Genomic DNA, 16,840 nt, shown 5'->3' on the forward strand with positions numbered 1-16,840 from the left:
CTTGAAGGAGACAGGCCATTGGGCCAACCATCCCTTTTCTATCCAGGAATTCCTTATGTTCTCATTAGTGTCTCACATCTGGACAGCTGTGTTATTAAAATTTGGCCCTAAATGTGAGTCCATGAAAGAGTTTGGTGTCTCGCTTTCGTTCTTCCTTTACATGTTAAATACACAGTCACACACACGTGCACACACACAAGTTTCAACTTTTGTTCAAGGAAGCATTTCATGCGCAGACATCAGCCCCATGGCCAAGCGGAGGGCAGGGCTTTGTGAACAAGCTTGTTCTGCTCATGTCCACCTCTGTCTGATAGGAGTACATGTTCATGGCACCTCACTTGCATAAATACAACATTCTAGACAGTGCTTTGAATGGCCACCTTCAAAACGGAGTCAGGCCTCCAGTTTCTATAGCTGAGCTCTTTGGGAAGAAAAAATGTTTTAACGGTCAGAGAAAAAAAGCCGTTCTCTTCCTTATTTTATCTTTCCCCATCTTTTAAAATACTGTATGCACTGAGGAAAGATTTTGTAGAGGATTGGTGAGAGGCCAAGAGTTTCGCTGAGGCTTTGCCTTGTTGCCGTTTCTTGCCTCAGGAACTGGTTGAGCGTCTGAATGCGCTCACATTTTGGCTTGCTTGAGGAGGGCATAACCTGCGTCTGAGCATAAATACCGAACACCTGCGTTTGCTCTTGACGGTTAACAGGCACTTGGATCCCCACTGTCTCATTTGCTCTACATCATGATCCCATTAGGTTGGTGCTATTATCTTATATTTATTTACAGATGTAGAAACCAAGGCCCAAAAAGGTTAAGTGACTCGGCCAAAATCACTTGCCCAGTTGGTAAGTGGTCGAGTTAAAACCTGTTCTGCCTAGCTCAGCTTTTAAAAGAAATACGCCTGGGCACCTAGGCTTAAGAATGAACTTCCTTTGCCCCAGTCAGGTGGCTCAGTTGGTTGGAGCGTAGTCCCATACACCAAAAAAAGGTTGCAGGTTTGATTCCTGGTCCTGGCACATACCTAGGTTGTGGGTTCGATCCCCTATCAGGGCACAACTGGAGGCAACTGATCAGTGTTTCTCTGTCTCTCTCTCACTCGCTGTCTCCGTCTCTCTCTCCCTCGCTCTCTAAAATCAATAAACATATCCTTGGGTGAGGATTTTTAAAAAAGAAATAAAATGAACTTAAATTCAAACAGAAAATAAAGTTCTATGTGATTTTTTTTAAAAATAAAGTTGAGCAAAAAACATAAACAATGATGAGCTTATATCTATTGGGTTCATTTTAAAAGACCTAACCCACTGCATGGTAACAACGGGTGCACATGTGCTTTTACTTATCTCAAGAGTAAAGAGTAAAGATACTTAAGGAAACAAAATTCGTATATTCACTAATTAAAGACTTCTGTATACTTTTGTTACTATTTTTTTTTGTAAAAAAAAAAAGATTACCACCATTAATCAATACATAAATCAAACTATTAAAGTTATTTGTTTGTATTTGTTTTAATTTCAAGCATCACATCTTTTGCAGCAATAAACCCCAAGCCTTAGGTATATTTTAATCAACTGACAATTACGGAAAATATTATTTCCCAATAAAAAAGCCAAATTCACATTCAAAACTCTTATTTGTTCTTGTTGCAAGCAGAAGTCTCGTGCAGTATTTGGGCATAAGAGACAGTATTGTAATATCAACAGACAAACCCTGGCGAGGCGGGCACTGGTGGCAGGAAGAGGGTATCGGGAGAGAGAGACTCTGCTGCGCTGAGCCCGTCACCTGGAGGACTCGGGCACCTGAAAAGCCCCTGAGGAGCGGCCCGCAGGCCCCGAACCCCTCTGGTCACTCGCTGTATCTGCTATGGTGCCCGCTGTGCACTTTGGTCCTCCGCTGGAACAAATGCCCTGGCCTGAACCCCAGTTGCTCCCCTGATAATCTGTCTAGCCTTTGCCAATGTCTCCCTGTCTGGGGGCTAGAGCTGTCCATGAGACCCAGCTGCCAATTGGGGCCCTATAACAGCCAAGGCAGAACCCCCAGAAAGTAAGAGACATTGCCTCATAGCTGGCAAGAACACTCACCAGAATGAACCCTGGATCCTGACGTCAGCCACTTGAGAGCTTTGTGCACCAAAGCCCTTTAGCTATGGTACTGTGGTTGGATTGTTGGCCTCCCGCTCTGAAGCTCTCACACTGGGCCTTCCCCCCTCTCCCTTCCAGCCTACTCTGAGGTCCAACGGGCCTTCAGCCCAGCCTGGAAGGGGAATAGCCCGTCGCAGGTGATTTAAACTAATTTCAGTGCTGTTTGATGGATTTCAGAGACCTGACCTTTTGTGCATTAGGAAGATCTACTCTCGCCTTCACTTTATTTTGTAGCTATCATTTGGCTAGATGGGCCTGCCTTCTCCACTCCCAATAGCATTCATCATACGCCGTCTGTCTTCCCCGCCAGCCCGCAAGGATTAGGTCTGTCCTGATCACTGCTGTATTCTTATTCCCAGCATGGTGCCCAGCACACAGTAGGGAATTAATAAGCCTTCTTTAAGAGAATGAATATGTGATACATGTGTATAATTGTCAAGCAATCCATTAGCTTAGGAAATGAAATGCCCTCGCAGATTTGAATGTATTAATTGGCTGATAACACCGATGCATTAGCCAGCACATTTTAACTTTAACATATTCATGCACAGAAGCATATTTTGAAAAAAAACTGCTTAACCAATTTCTAAGGGTAAGTAGGGAAGAGATTATAAGTATCTTTGCATTCAGGTGTTGCTTCATAGTATATGCAAAATTTATTTTGTAGCACTGGCCTCTCAACAGTGAATTAAAGCACAAATATATTAAATAATATGTTTTATGTATCATTTTAATTTTTGTGAAATTTTTCTCCCTTCAAGAGTATCTGCTAAATTTGCTTCATAAAATTCTGAGTAAAGAAAAGTAAAAACCAGCCTCTTAGTGGAAGTAGTATTTCATTCAACAACAGAAACATAAAAAATTTTCATTTTCTTGGGACTTATATTTATCAGAAAATAATTCTGGAAAATTGGTGGTGACATATATTTACACAGTCTTACTATATTTAGTTAAAACTAAGAATTTTATGACTTCATGGCAAAAGAAAGAAAATCTTAAATGTTCAGTCTTTGTATGATCCCTGTGGCCCCTACACTTTTATCCGAAATAAACCAAATTAACTTTCCTATTTAGCTCCCAAACTGCTCTTGTGGACAAGTGTGTTTATGGTTTTGTATCTTTGTGTAGTTAACAAGTGACAAACCAGTTATGGAAAAGAAGAGAAAACACAATTCCTTCCAGTTTCATCTTTTCTAACATGTATTCATGTGGGATTTCTCTGAACGAGTGGCTATATCAGGACTAAACTGAGTCGCAGGGCACTGAGTTCAATTTCTGCTTCCATGGTGGTCTCTGTGACTCTCAACCAGTTCTTTCAACACCCTATTTCTCCATCTGTCACATAAGAATAACAATATTTGTCCTTTACCAGCTTCACAAATATATTTCCACATCTTAAACATCAGACTTCGCAAATTGGTGGGATTGTTTTATATTACTCCATCAGAATTTTAATTTCCTGCTTTTCCGAATTGGACATAATAATATCTGCTAACCTTGAGAGTTTATTGTGAGGATTAAGGAAGAAAATGCATGTGTGAAAGCTTTGAAATGTGAAAATGTTTTGCATGTGAAAGGTATTTTTATTTTAATATATTTGCAGATGCACATCTAAACTAAATGCAAGTGATTCAAAAATTTCAATGAGACATTTCCAACTTTGGTGTACCCTCTTCCTATGCAGCGTGGGAGGGCTGTAGCCTCCCCGAGGCTGACTGTGTTCTCAGTGGAGTGTGCATGTACTTGGAGTTTGTTGTCAGTGATGGAAATTAGTTTGCACCATGACATTTATATTCAGCTCTAAAATGATCCTTAAGTGTCCACTATGTGCCAGGTACTTATTGGGATCCATATTAGTGCTTTGTCTTAGTGCTCAGGCTGCTATAACAAAATGCCATAAACTGGGTGCCTTAAACAACATTTATTTCTCATAGCTCTGAAAGCTGGGAAGTCTGAGATCATGGTACTGGTGGATTTGGTTCCTGATGAGAACTGGCTTCCTGGCTTGTAGACAGTCACCATCTTGTTGTGGTCTCACGTGGCCTTTCCATGGTGCAGGCATGTAGCAAGAGCAAGATCCCTCTGTGTCACTCTTTATTAGGACACTAATGTCATCATGGGTGTCCCATGCTCATGATCTCATCTGAACATAATTACCTCCCAAAGGTCCCACCTCCAAATACCATCACATTGGGGGTTAGGGATACAACACTCAGCTCACGTAGAGTATAAAGATGTAAATGCTAGTAGTGTCCCTGGCCTCATGGAGGCTTGATTCTAGCTGAGAGAACACCTATAAAGGAGTGACTCCAGGCAGAGTGTTAAGTGCTATGAGGACACAGAAGAGCCAACTTCAAACTTCCAGAAGGAAATGACATGTGAGCTGAGTTAAAGAATCAACAGAGAAGTCGGCCAATAAAGGAAATAGGAAAGAATATTCCTGATAGAGTAAATAGCCTAGGCAAACACCCTAACAGTGGAAACAGCATGGTTTGTTCAAGGGGAAATACAAATAACAGTACAAAAGCGTAATATGCCATTTGAAGAGCAGTGGGAGAGGAGAATGAAGAGATGTAGGCCTTAAGTGGGCCTCAGGTGTTTTGCTGAAGAACCTATGGTTTGTCACATTGGCACTGTGCCCCTCACACTGGGGTAACTCAAACCAAGGGACAGGCAAGATGAACACAGCCCAGCTTCTTCATTTTCAATTTTACCCAAAACTAAGGGAAATGAAAAAAGTTTAAGTTGAAGTATCATTATTTCAAAACAGTATTTATGAGTATTTAACACCCATCCTTAGGGTTACCTGAATTTGAGAAACAGCAGGTATGTAATGGGGAACTGCTGATGGCTTCTGTGCTCAGCAGTGACACAGGCAGACTTCAGTTTTAGATCACTCACACACTCTGGCGATGGTGTGGAGAATAGATATGAGGGAGGAGAGACTGGAAACAGGAACGTCAGTTAGGAGGTGGCATGGGTCTTCCAGAGATGAAATAGGGCAGTTGAAATAGGGTTAGGGTGTAAGTGTGGAGGATTTGAGGAATTGGAGCACATTTTTTGAGGGACTTGTGGAGGTAAGATCATTAGCACTTGCTGAGTGTTGGAATATGAAGGCTAAAAAGAGAGAGGGAGGAATCCAAGGTCAACCCAGGGTTTGGGCTTAGAAGGCTGGATGGACAATGGTGCCCTTCAGCAAGCTGGAGGATATGGGAGACAGTGAGAAGTTGGAAGAAGATTATGACTTCAGCTTTGAATATGTACATATCTACACACCCACTGACCTTCAGGTAAAGATGCTGAGAAGTCATCCCAATAGTCTACTCTGATTCTTTTGTAAAAAACCACAAGCATCTGCAAGGTGATCAGAATTAGTGGAACATTTTACTTTACCTCCTTTCCAACTTTAGTGGCCTTCTCTAGATTTCACACATGACCTTGATTCCTTCATTGGTTTCTCTGATACCTGCCCACACCTGTGACAGAGTAGTAACTGCCCAGGCATGGTTTTCTTAAAGAAGCCTAAACTTTTTTAAAGTGTTGGATATTTCTGTAGTTTTCTAACCTTTTTAATAGCAACAGCATGTGTCACTGACATGACAGACTGCTTTTGTTATCAGTGGGGAGCTCTCTGTGTCCCTACCTGTTGCCTGTGGAAGTGGGGTTCTTGCAATGTCACAAGAAAAGGAATTTTCTGAGATTTGCACAGGAGAATGAGGTATTGTAGGAAGCTTTATTTCTGTGGAATCAAACCCCTGGGTTTCCAAGGTCCCATTTCTCTCCATTTCACCAAGAAAAAAGTCCCATTTTGCCTTTAGCAGAGCTAGGAGCAAAGCCGTTGCCGGTGTTTCCGTTACACATTTTTACATTCCAGTCCAGCATCAGCTTAGCTTAGTTTGTGTTCCCAGCTCTAGGGCCACATGGCTATGGAGAGAACACGGGCAAATGCAAGAGAGCCGCAAGAGCCAAAAGAGCCAACTCCTTTGTCTGGGGGGTTATGTATTTCCAAATTTTCACCAGCTTCCATTGGCTCTACCCTCTCTAGCCAATGAACTTTGTTCCAGGTTAGACTGACAGGCACCTTCCCTAGATCACTCCCCATGTGTCCATCTTCCCCTTTGTTGGACCCCTTCCCCCAGTGATTTGCAGGAAATGCACCAGTGGTTCCCTGGGGAGTGAAAAGTTGCAGCTTCCTCCTGAAGCTGCCCAAATGGCCATGCTTGTAATGTCTGGCCTTCCCTTTGCTCCTTCCTATTATTAATAACTAAGCTAATTACACTGGTATCTCTTGTAAGTAAGTAACCTGGAAGAAAATGTATTATCATATCATCCACCAATCCCTTAGCCTCCCAAGTCCCTTCTTCTGAACTTTATTTCACTTCCAACAACTTCTTAATCATTTCCAATCTAGCTCCTGGCCTCCCAGTTGTAATAAAATAGATACTGGTCTCAGGTGGGGAATAAGCATCAGAAACAGATGAACTCATAAGGCAAAAATCTTATGTCCCTATCCTCCTGTTTTCATGCAAATGTCCCTAGTAATTAAATCAGGCAGAGAAAATGTAGCAAAAACATATCAGCCAAATGGTTTCAAAATTTCAAAAGAAGCTGTAAATATGGTCCTTTTTAGAAGATCAGGTTCTAGTTAAGAGTATGAGAAAGGGTAACAGTTGTTCTGATGAAGCAGTTTTTAAGTTCTTGTCAGTGATTTGAAGAGAGATAACTGATGTATGTTGAAGAAGCTGGGAAGATTTTTTAAATAGTTCGGACGCTATGGGGAGCATTTTTTTCCCCTTAATGTACTCAGAAGTGTTGGCAAGATTTTATTTCAACGTAGCTGTGCTTATGTGAGGAAGTTATTTTGAATTACCCTAGTATAAATATGTATGACTTTATTTGTATTGAAAATTTCCTTTGCAAGTGAGTGACTGAGGGACTGTTACAACTCTACTGCTTTGTAAGTGGTTTAGGTATTTCATTTTGGAAATAAAATATCATACTCAGAATTCAAAAATAGTATCAGAATCCTGTTTGTGACTACAGGTGATTTTTACACCTACATTAATGCCTTTTTCCTTTTTTTTCCCCCATGCGGAACAAATGACATCTGTTGCCTTTAGTCTGGCAGCATTATTCATGCATGCATGCTTTCATTCATTCAAGACACGTTATTCAGCACCTTTCGTGCACCAGACTCCATGCTAGGCACTGGGTGTGCAGCAAAAGTTTTGAACTGTCCAACTTCATCACATATTTCAGGTAAACAGTCTGTTTCCTTCAGGCAATCTTCTGCAGCCCAGTGGACATTTCAAATCCTAGGGTCACATCTTATTATTTCAAAGCTAAGCCTGTTGAAGGCTGTGGACAGGCTATCTTTGAAAGATAGTTCTTTCCTCTAAATAAAGAGTGTCAAAAGAAAAGTAAAAAGAGGTGAGGGCCTCATAGAGCCTAAAGCAGAGGGAAGAAGAGAGACGGAAAGGTGTTGGAGAAAGCATTGTAAGCAGGGCTCACACTTTTCATATACCTTTGGGCAATCAGTTAGAATACTTCTCCACATGAAAATGAAGCTGCTAGCAGGAAAATCTAGCCTGTTGAAAGAGAAATGGAACAAAATTCCCCATCTTTGTTTTCTTTCTTTGGCTATTTTGGGGTTTTAGGAAGGTGAGGGCACCACTGATCCTAAGTTACAACTTCACACTTGCCTTCAGAAGCAAATACTTCTAGTCCACTCCGTTTTCTCAAGATTTCTTTTTTCAGAGAAAACCTCTTATTACATTTTAATATAGTTACTTAAAAATAAACCATGAAAAGATTCATTAGAGCCATTGAAAGGTAAAGACAAATATATACGCAAAATTCTGCATCGCTCCTCCTTTTTAAGGCCATGTGTAAGCTGACACAGAAGAGGCAAAGTAAAACAACTTGTGTTACCTAATTGGAAATATAACATGATAAAAAGAGGTTGTGTGGGTCTGAGTGTCCATGGTCCCTCCTGCGACCCTCATCTATCATCATTCTTATCTCAAGCCATTACGAGTGTGAAATAGATCAGTTTCCTTACCTTTAAAACTTTTTAATGAATGGCAGGTTCCACAAACAACAACAAATATTTACTATATAATAGGCACTATTCCAGAGGATTAAGAAAGACATATCAGTGGGGATTGCTTTTCTTTGTCAAATACATTACTGTTTCGAGACTCTAAATGAAGCAATGGTTAAAAACCTCCAAAATATGGTGTATTTTTCTTCGATCTCATAACAAGCATTACTTTGCCCCAAATTCAGAGTCCAATGTGATCCCAAATGACATTCATAAGCATATTTCTTCTAACCCTGAACATTTCCTTCAACTGCACAAAAATCTTCCCCAATAGAAGCAAATCTTCAATTTAGATCATTCTTACAGAAAAACTACAGCAAACTGGTGGAAATATTTTTGCAGCATCCCTTATAAATTGCTAAATGATAATAGATAATGATATAGCTCAGGATCATGCTGATTTCTCAAAACTAAAATTCCAAATACTTAGTAGATAGATAAATTAAGCTTTGAAAGAATGGGGTTTTAATTTTTTCCTTCTTGGTTTAGAAGGCCAAGTATTTTCTGTGAACTTTCAGCTTTGTTCTGTCCGTCTTGTCTAGAAGGGTGCTAGCCATGTGCCAAGAACAATAGGTAAGCCAGCTTCCCTCAACCCAGAAAAATTACCCCTTTGCCACAGGAGCCATACTTATGGTTCCACAATGGCCAAGGAAAAACCTAATAGGAACAGATTTTTTTGCATGTGTAGCAAAGTTAGTTCCAGAGAGAGAAAGAGAAGCCTGGTTTGCACTGTAGCAGAACCATTGCAACAATATGCTCCCTGTGTCCACAGCCCAGTCCTCCCCTGACACCCTCCTTTCTAGGGCATAGGGTAGAAAAGTCACATACACAGTAATCATGCCAGGGCCCTGCTGACTCAACCTGACTCCCAATTTTGCAGGCAGGAGTGTGAAGCAATGTCTTCACTACATACATATTCTTACCTTTTTTTCCCTGGGTTCATTCTTCAGCATTCAACTGGGGTGGGTGGGTGGGGAGAAGACAATGCAGACAAACTTTCTAAGCGCTATGCCATCCTGTCTACTCCACCTCCAATTCCTTCAGGCCTCTTAAGTTTTTGTAAGAGTAGGTAAAGAGCTTTGAACGGTATTAAGACACTCTCTCTCTCTCTTTTTTTTTTACCTTGAACAAATAGGATCTTTAGCACTTCTTGACCGCTCTCAGCTGGCTACAAGAGTGCTTCCTCCTGTGCCAACTCAGAGAGAGAGAATTATGTGGGGAAATATTTTTTCCTCACAATTGTAAATGGAAGTGTAAAATATATAATCAAATTGTAACGTACATCTATTCATCTCAGAGGTTAGTATCATGGTGCTTAATATCATGAACGCCCTACCTTTTCTACTACAAATTAAGAAATTCTGTATTACTTTTCCAACTTTGTTATCAGCATTAATTTCTGTATAATGCAAGAACCAGTTAAATAGTTTCTAATAAAATCATACCATAATTAAATAAATAATGAGAAAATAATTTAAAATAAAGATCACCTAGAACACATGTTACATCTACTGGTTTTCCTTAAGTTAACTTCATATATTTTTAGGCTAATTCGTGGGAAGGAATTCCTATTTATTGATATGCCTAATTTGTACCAGATTTTACACGTATATTGCCATATTTTTTCACCACAACCAGCTTAAATCTAAATACTTTTGCTCATTTTAAAAATGGGGTTCACAGGGGTTTAATATTTTGACCTCAAAACACAATTAGTATTCACAAAACAGGGAGTCAAATCCAGTTTATCTAATGCCAAAACCTCTATCTTTGCCACCATAATATGCTATCATCGAGAAGAACATACAGAAGCTAGGTTCAAATATACTGATGTCCCGTTCCCAGTCAGCAAGTGATCAAAGAAATTACATAGAAAATAAAAATCATCCCCAGATATACCTGTGTCGTGATATCTCCATCATCACTAGCTTGTCCTATGCTTGGGCCCAACACAGGCCGAGGGAAAATTAGCAGGAACCTGCTTATGAGAGCTTTTCCCTAGTCTAGGGTTCCAGAGAGAAGACTGAACTAGGAAACCCACTTTATCTGCAAAGCCAGAGGCAACGAAGCCAGAGAAAGCATTCAACCTGAGCCAATATTGTAACTAAAAAAATAAGCCTAAGTGTTAGGTCCAAGTGGCAAACCAAGCGACAAGTACTAACTAAATTATCCAGGACGATGTCTGGGTGTGGATCGCAGTGAGTGTGCGGAACGCGTGGGCACGAGAGGTGCAGTAGGATGTCTGTGAAAAGTGAGGGGATGTTGGATGTCACATGTACATGGTGTTGGCCACGAGGGTGGACCTGGCAGATTAAAGGCCACAGAAGAATCAGACACTTGAATACAAGGAAAAGTCATTGATTCCCTCTAGGGCACATCTAAAACTGCCAGGCCTAGAGGAGCAGTTTGGGTTTGCAGGGGAGGGTTGTTTTTCTTAGCTATTATTATTTCATAGTTGTGTTTATCATGGAGAGGATAATTTCTGAGAGTGAAGTTTTTATATTGAAGTGCCTGAAACAACTCTGGGGGGAAAAAATCTCCCCAGTGCAAAATTAGAACTGAGTAGAGTACAAAGTTTCTAATTTGGACCTTTTAACAGGATAAGGACTCTCAAAGATCACAAGGTAGCATGAAGTTTTGCCCAGGTCACGAGACAATTTGTCGGTGCAAACAATTTCTAGTTCCATTTCCCTTTAAAATGGAAAAAAGAAAAAGGCACGGGGCACTCCAAGCCCCATAGGCTGATGTCCAAATGGCCCTTTTGGTAGTTTTGACCTGCAAAAAGCATGGATCTTTTGAGAAAGGAAACAAGTTAGACACCTTTAAATGCTTTTGAGGAATCTTAAAAAACAACAACAAAAATTCATCTGTATTGGGATTAAATATCTCAACAGTTTTTCCCTTTAGCATTTGCATTGATTGTTCAGCTTTTGTGTAAAAATAAAGAAAAAATCTGGCCTTGTAGATGTTTAAGAGACTCAAAAATATCATTTTCCATTTAATAAACTGATTCTCTTCCCCAGTGTAGGTACTTAAAGTTAGCGCAGACCCCTGGATAGCTACAGTTCCAAAGGGGAATGCTCAGTTCATTATGAATGGTCTTACAGCAAACAGTGCTTTGACAGCCAAATTCCTGGTCTCCAAATTTGTAAGTTTGGCCCGTTTTTCTCACAAGTCTTACTCAAGACCACTTCTGAGCTTTTGCACATTTAACCCTTACACTTAAAGACAATGCGTTACTAAAGAACATGAGAAACTTCAAGTTCATACACTTGGACTAAGAGAAGTCTGGTATTTGTAACCAAACTATGACCATATCCAATACAATAAATTAACTGCTGAACAGAAGAAAAAAATACTGTACTTATTTTCACAACTGTGGCTATGCATCCTTTGAACAAGTCTAAAGAATTGTAAACCAGCTATAAATCCTATGATGCTTTTCATTTTATTTCTTCACTTGATGACACAGCTCTCATTTCTCAATAGAAAAATTATGAATAATACCAAAAGGTAAATAGTCTTTTTTGGAAGTCATAAAGAATTTATATTGTTTTTAATCGATCTGTATATTCCACGTTATTTTTTCAACTTTTCATTATAATAATAAAGCTACACTACAATGAAGTTTCATGTATTACTTCATTTAATTTTCTGTAAAACCCTAAGGAATGGCCACTATTAGTACACCCACATTGTAGGTAAGGAAACAAACTTAGAGAAAATCACCTAATCATAAAAGTGGGGATCTGCAGGATTGCTATTCAAAATAGCTACTTTGGGCTTCAACTGACACAAGGCATAAAAATATCAGGGATATGCTTGCTTAATAATTTTAAAATAACTTTAAACCTGCCCACATATTAATACGTTAAAAATGAAAAAAAAATTATCTTTAAATACCAGGTCTGAAATTTGTCAGTTGTCTCAATATTTTACTTTGGTCATGTATACACAGACATAACCAAAAAGTTCTATGACCAAATTCTAGTAAGAAAATATGGTGTATAATTCACACACACCTCTGCACTCAGGGAAGAGAGTGACTCGATTTTATACAGGGTATTGCCTTTCCTAATTAACTGCAGTTCTATCACATGTTTGTATGTGATTGCTATGTGTAAATGCTTTAAAAATTGTTAAGTTTTATGGATATATAGAAAGAATAGTTCGAATCAATAAATAAACTTTTACAAGTGCTGAAGAGAAAGCTTACATTTAAATGTTACTTTGTTTCTTCATCCTAAGAGAATGAACATTTTTTTTTTCAAAAACACAGTTAAAAATCAAACATTAGATATGCAAATATGTGTTCAGATCAGAGATACCAAAATTATTCAAATGATTAATTATTCATCATAAAATGTCAATTAATAATTATGAAGCATAAAAGGCATCTTTCAAATGCATCTTTATTTTTCTTGGCCTAAAAAAGGCTTCATATACGTGTTCGATTGACTTCTAACAAATTTTAAAAATTCAACAAGGTAAACAAAGTGTAAACAAGTGCGAACTCTGAATTTTAAGAAGGGAACAAATGAATGCCCAAAATGAATGAAAGACAGACAAAAAGGGAAAACAAAACAAAACAAAGCCACATTCGTGACACAAGCAGCCCTATCTATGTTCACTAACTTGTTAGGTAATGAGGCAACCTGGCCAAGGAAACAACCCAACAACTCAAGCTGTGCCTTTGCTTAGCATGTACAGAAAGCATGAGGTGATGTTTCTCTCCAATAGACTGATCTTGAGTAGGGGGTGGGGAGGTACTTTGGGAGATTTTCTACACTTTCCAGAGAGTCATGAAAGGAAAAAGCCCAGTTTAAGTTTCCTTAAATTACCTATTGTAATTCTAAAGTCTGTTAAACACTGTTAAAACATCACTAATAATGAGAAAGTGTTTCACATTGCCTTAATTCTAAAGAAGTTCCCTATTCCAAGTCTTAATCATTTTTAGGAAGATTCTGTATTTTTGAAAGTCAATTTGAGCTGATATGATAATTCAGAATAAGAAGGAATTATGATTCCTGAGATGACTGATTTATACCTTTATTATTATTATTATTATTTTTTCTTTTCACTGACACCTGGTGAACTTGTTCTCTGATGAGCCAAGGAGTTATTTTAGTCAGGGTGTCCCTGACCTCCTGCTGGTAGATTAATTACATATTTAACATTGTGTTTGCAAAACGAAATGATAAATCTGGACACAGAAAGGAGGCAGAAAAGCGAGCGAGGGAGAAGAGAGGTTGTTAAGAAACAAAACAAGAGATTGCAAAAGGCAGAGATCAAACAGAAAGAAAGGAGAATGCAGGAAATGCAACTGGGAAAGAATTTCAAGAAAATAAGGGGAAAGGGCAAGAAGGGCTGAAAAGGCGCGCGGGAGGGAGGGGGAGGGGAGAGGGTTTGGGGTTCCAGTCCCCGCGAGGCGGCGGCGGCCGCGCCCCGAGCCCGCCGCCTCCCAACTTCGGGCGAAAGCCACCTCCTCGGGCCTGCGTCGCGTCCAACTCGCTCCAAGTTTTCTGGTGACTCCTCCAGGGCCCCTTTCCGTCACCACCCCCTCTCCTCCTTAGCGAGATTGACAGTCGCGTGGAGGCGGCTTTTCCAGGCACAGCCTTTCTCATGGTAATCAGCCCCCAGCATCACCTCCCGGCCGCGGCGCTCCCGCGACGCGCGCGGCTCGCGGACCCCGGGCCGGAAACGGGGCGGCGGGCGGGGGCCGGCGCGCGAGCCGGGTCAGCTGACCGCGCGGCGGGGCGGGGGGCGCGGGGCGCGGACAGGTCTGCGGGACGGCGGGGGGGCGCGCGGGGGCCTCCCCCCCCCCCGCTCCTCCGCCGGGCGGCGGGGCCTTACCGGGAGATCAAACGCGGGACCGAAGCTGGGGCGCGGGGCGCGGAGCGCGCGGAGAACTGGGGGCAACGAGCAGAGCGGCTCTGCGTCAATAAATTAAGACGCTCATTTGAGTCTTGAAGTTTGCTGGTTCCTGTCAGTGGAGGAGACGTCGGCAAAAGCCCTGAAGCCGAGATTTCAGCCTTAACTTCAAAAAAAAAAAAATAAAATAAAATAAAATAAACCGTTCAGCTGGCTGCGCTGCTGGGGCCAGGTGACGTGCGAGATTCCACAGCCCGCGGGCCTCCCAGCAGGGATGTTAGGGACTGTCTGAGATTCTCTAGTCCTGTTTTGATTTTGTTTGAAAGGGCTTCTCAGAGATGCTCCTGATTCCCCCCCCCCCCCCATCCTAGGCTCAACTCCGAAAGGATTGGATTGTGAGTTTTGCACGTGAGAAAACCGTTTGGCTTGGCTTGGACCCCTGCCGCCCCCAACCCCCTCCGCACACTCCCAATCCAGGGGACCCCTTATCACCCTTTGCTTGCACTAAGAAGTTGCCCACCTCCTGTGTGACAACACGGGCTCCAAATAATTCCTCCAGAGGAAAGATCAATTCTGTTTCAAAACGAGAATAAGTTCCTTTCTAAAAAATTTTCTCCACATTGTACAAAATAAACAGAATTTGCTTGAAAAAAAAAAATATTTAGCTGTGGCCAAATTCGAATTCCTTTTACAGCCTGTGTGTTCAAGAGCAGAAACTTTGTATCTCTTCGGGCATCTGGGCCCGGGAGCGGAGCTGGGGGCAGAGGCGGGGGGGGGGGGGGGGGGAAGCTGTGCAAGTTGAGGAAATTGACAGACTGAGAGGTGAATGGGGGGACATGCACCAGGTCCCGGCTGGAGGTAATAGGAAAACAAAAGTGCATCTTCTCACCCTGCCTGGGTGGAGGGAATCCTGAGGGAGGCAGTTTGTTTTACTCAAAGGAATCCTAAAGAATTCTTTTTCTCCCTCCAATATCGATTGCAATATTATTTCACATTTGCATGTATCTGTTGTTTTAATCCCCTTGGTCTGTGCTAATCTCGAAATGGATTATTAATGGAGAAGAAAGACGGGGAAGGAGCGATTCATTTGCAGGAGTTGCTTTGCTGTGCGAGGAACCTAAAGATAGCAGCCCCCAGTTCCCTCTCTCTCTCTCTCTCTCTCTCTCTCTCTCTCTCTCTCTCAGTCTCGACTTTTCCCTGCGTCCTGAGCTTCTGCAACCCCCTCCCACTATCCCCATTGTCCCCGACCTGGCCTTCGGACTAAGGGAGTGTTCGGGACAAATTTATATTCCGGCTTTCTCCGATCCCACCGCCTCTGCGTTGGTGGGAACCCTGCGGGGCAGATGGGGAGGGGAGTGCCAGGGGCGTGCCGAGCGTGGGCTGGGGGGGCAACCTACCCGGGTGCGCACCCCTCGCAGGGACTCTAACCTTGCCTCCTCCAAATAGCCACCTTGAAGGGAATCTGGAAGGTTGCTGTTCTACCCCATGTTAAATACTTGCATGTCGGAACTCCCAGTGCTAAGTGTTGGGGCTGCCTGCTGCCACTTGAATAAGTACTGAGCCCAGAGTAATCAAATGATTTGGTGTTTTTAGTGGAAATACTTGAGAGTCTTTTTGGCCTTTTTTGTAAGTCAGATCCTAGATGACCTGACATTAATATAGATGATAAAGACAAGTGACTTGTTAGCCATTCCACTGGGTCCTTGGACCTGAAGTTTTGCCTGTGAGTGTGTGTGTGTCCCCAGTGGCTACCTGGGCTCCCGGAGGGGGTTCTTGCCAAGATCACCCAGTGCAATGGGCTTCGACTTCCTCTGGAATGGGAGCGGGGCGGCTGAAAGGCAAACTTCTAGAGAAAGCTGAATTCCAATTTTTTTTAAATGGGGGGGGGAGTGGGAAGAAGAAGAAAGGATATTAATAGAGACAAATCTCAGAGAAAGGACTTGATAAGTCATACACATATGTAATATATGTATACATATATAAAATATTGAAAGAAATGTAAAACAGTAAATTGAAAATGTGTCTGACCCATGTTGGAAATCTTTAATTTTCTTTTTTATTATTAGTTTTTAGACTGACGAGCTTGACTGCTCCTCTTCTAAGATAATTTATCTGTAATGGGGTGGGCAGAAGATTAATTTATCCAGCTATTCTCATTGTAATAAATATTCAAGTTAAGAAAAGAGGTGAGTCTGAAACCAACTGTGAGAACTGACATTCTTGCACCCTAAAGTAAGAATTGGCTGTGGTCTTGCTGGTGACTATCCCACCCCTCTTCCCCCCCAAAAAAAATAAAAATAAACACACAAAATACAAAGCCGTTCACCTCTGGGAGTGTGGATGTGGCAACCCATGTGGTGGCTTTTCCCTCCTCTGAGTGCAATTGCCAGTGACTCTTACATTCAAAGTCTTGCTTTAGGCACACATTCAAAGCACAGTTCAAAGCAGTTTATCTTAATATAAGTAAAAGTCTAGTGTTGGATCAGGGTATTATTTGTTTCAGATTTCATCAGACTGAAAACAGGGGGCTGTAATATGTTAACAATATTAAAGCAGAAAAAAAAAAAAATGGCATGAGGCTACTCTTCAGTCCTCTTGACACCTCTACCTTTACCTTTGCTTGGAAGCCCTAAGGTTGTGGGACTGGAAGTTTATTTGTTCTCTGAGGTTCACAAGCACTTTCACTCTTAAAGAAAAAAAAAAAACAAAAAAAAACCCCTCAGTTCTTTA

The 16,840-nt window shown here is 41.4% G+C and overlaps 1 long non-coding RNA gene across 1 annotated transcript in view; it reads right to left on the bottom strand.

Moving 5' to 3' along the window:
- Positions 1-14,448, bottom strand: part of LOC107524579 (uncharacterized) — a 42,371-nt gene extending 27,923 nt beyond the window's left edge. Inside the window, exon 1 of the long non-coding RNA XR_015714902.1 lies at positions 14,093-14,448. This is a non-coding gene — a long non-coding RNA (uncharacterized LOC107524579). The remainder of the gene's footprint in view (positions 1-14,092) is intronic.
- Positions 14,449-16,840: the final 2,392 nt, after the last annotated feature.

Source organism: Miniopterus natalensis, chromosome 8 (genome assembly GCF_054644295.1).
Source record: "Miniopterus natalensis isolate mMinNat1 chromosome 8, mMinNat1.hap1, whole genome shotgun sequence".
In the NCBI taxonomy this organism is placed as follows: Eukaryota; Metazoa; Chordata; class Mammalia; order Chiroptera; family Miniopteridae; genus Miniopterus; species Miniopterus natalensis.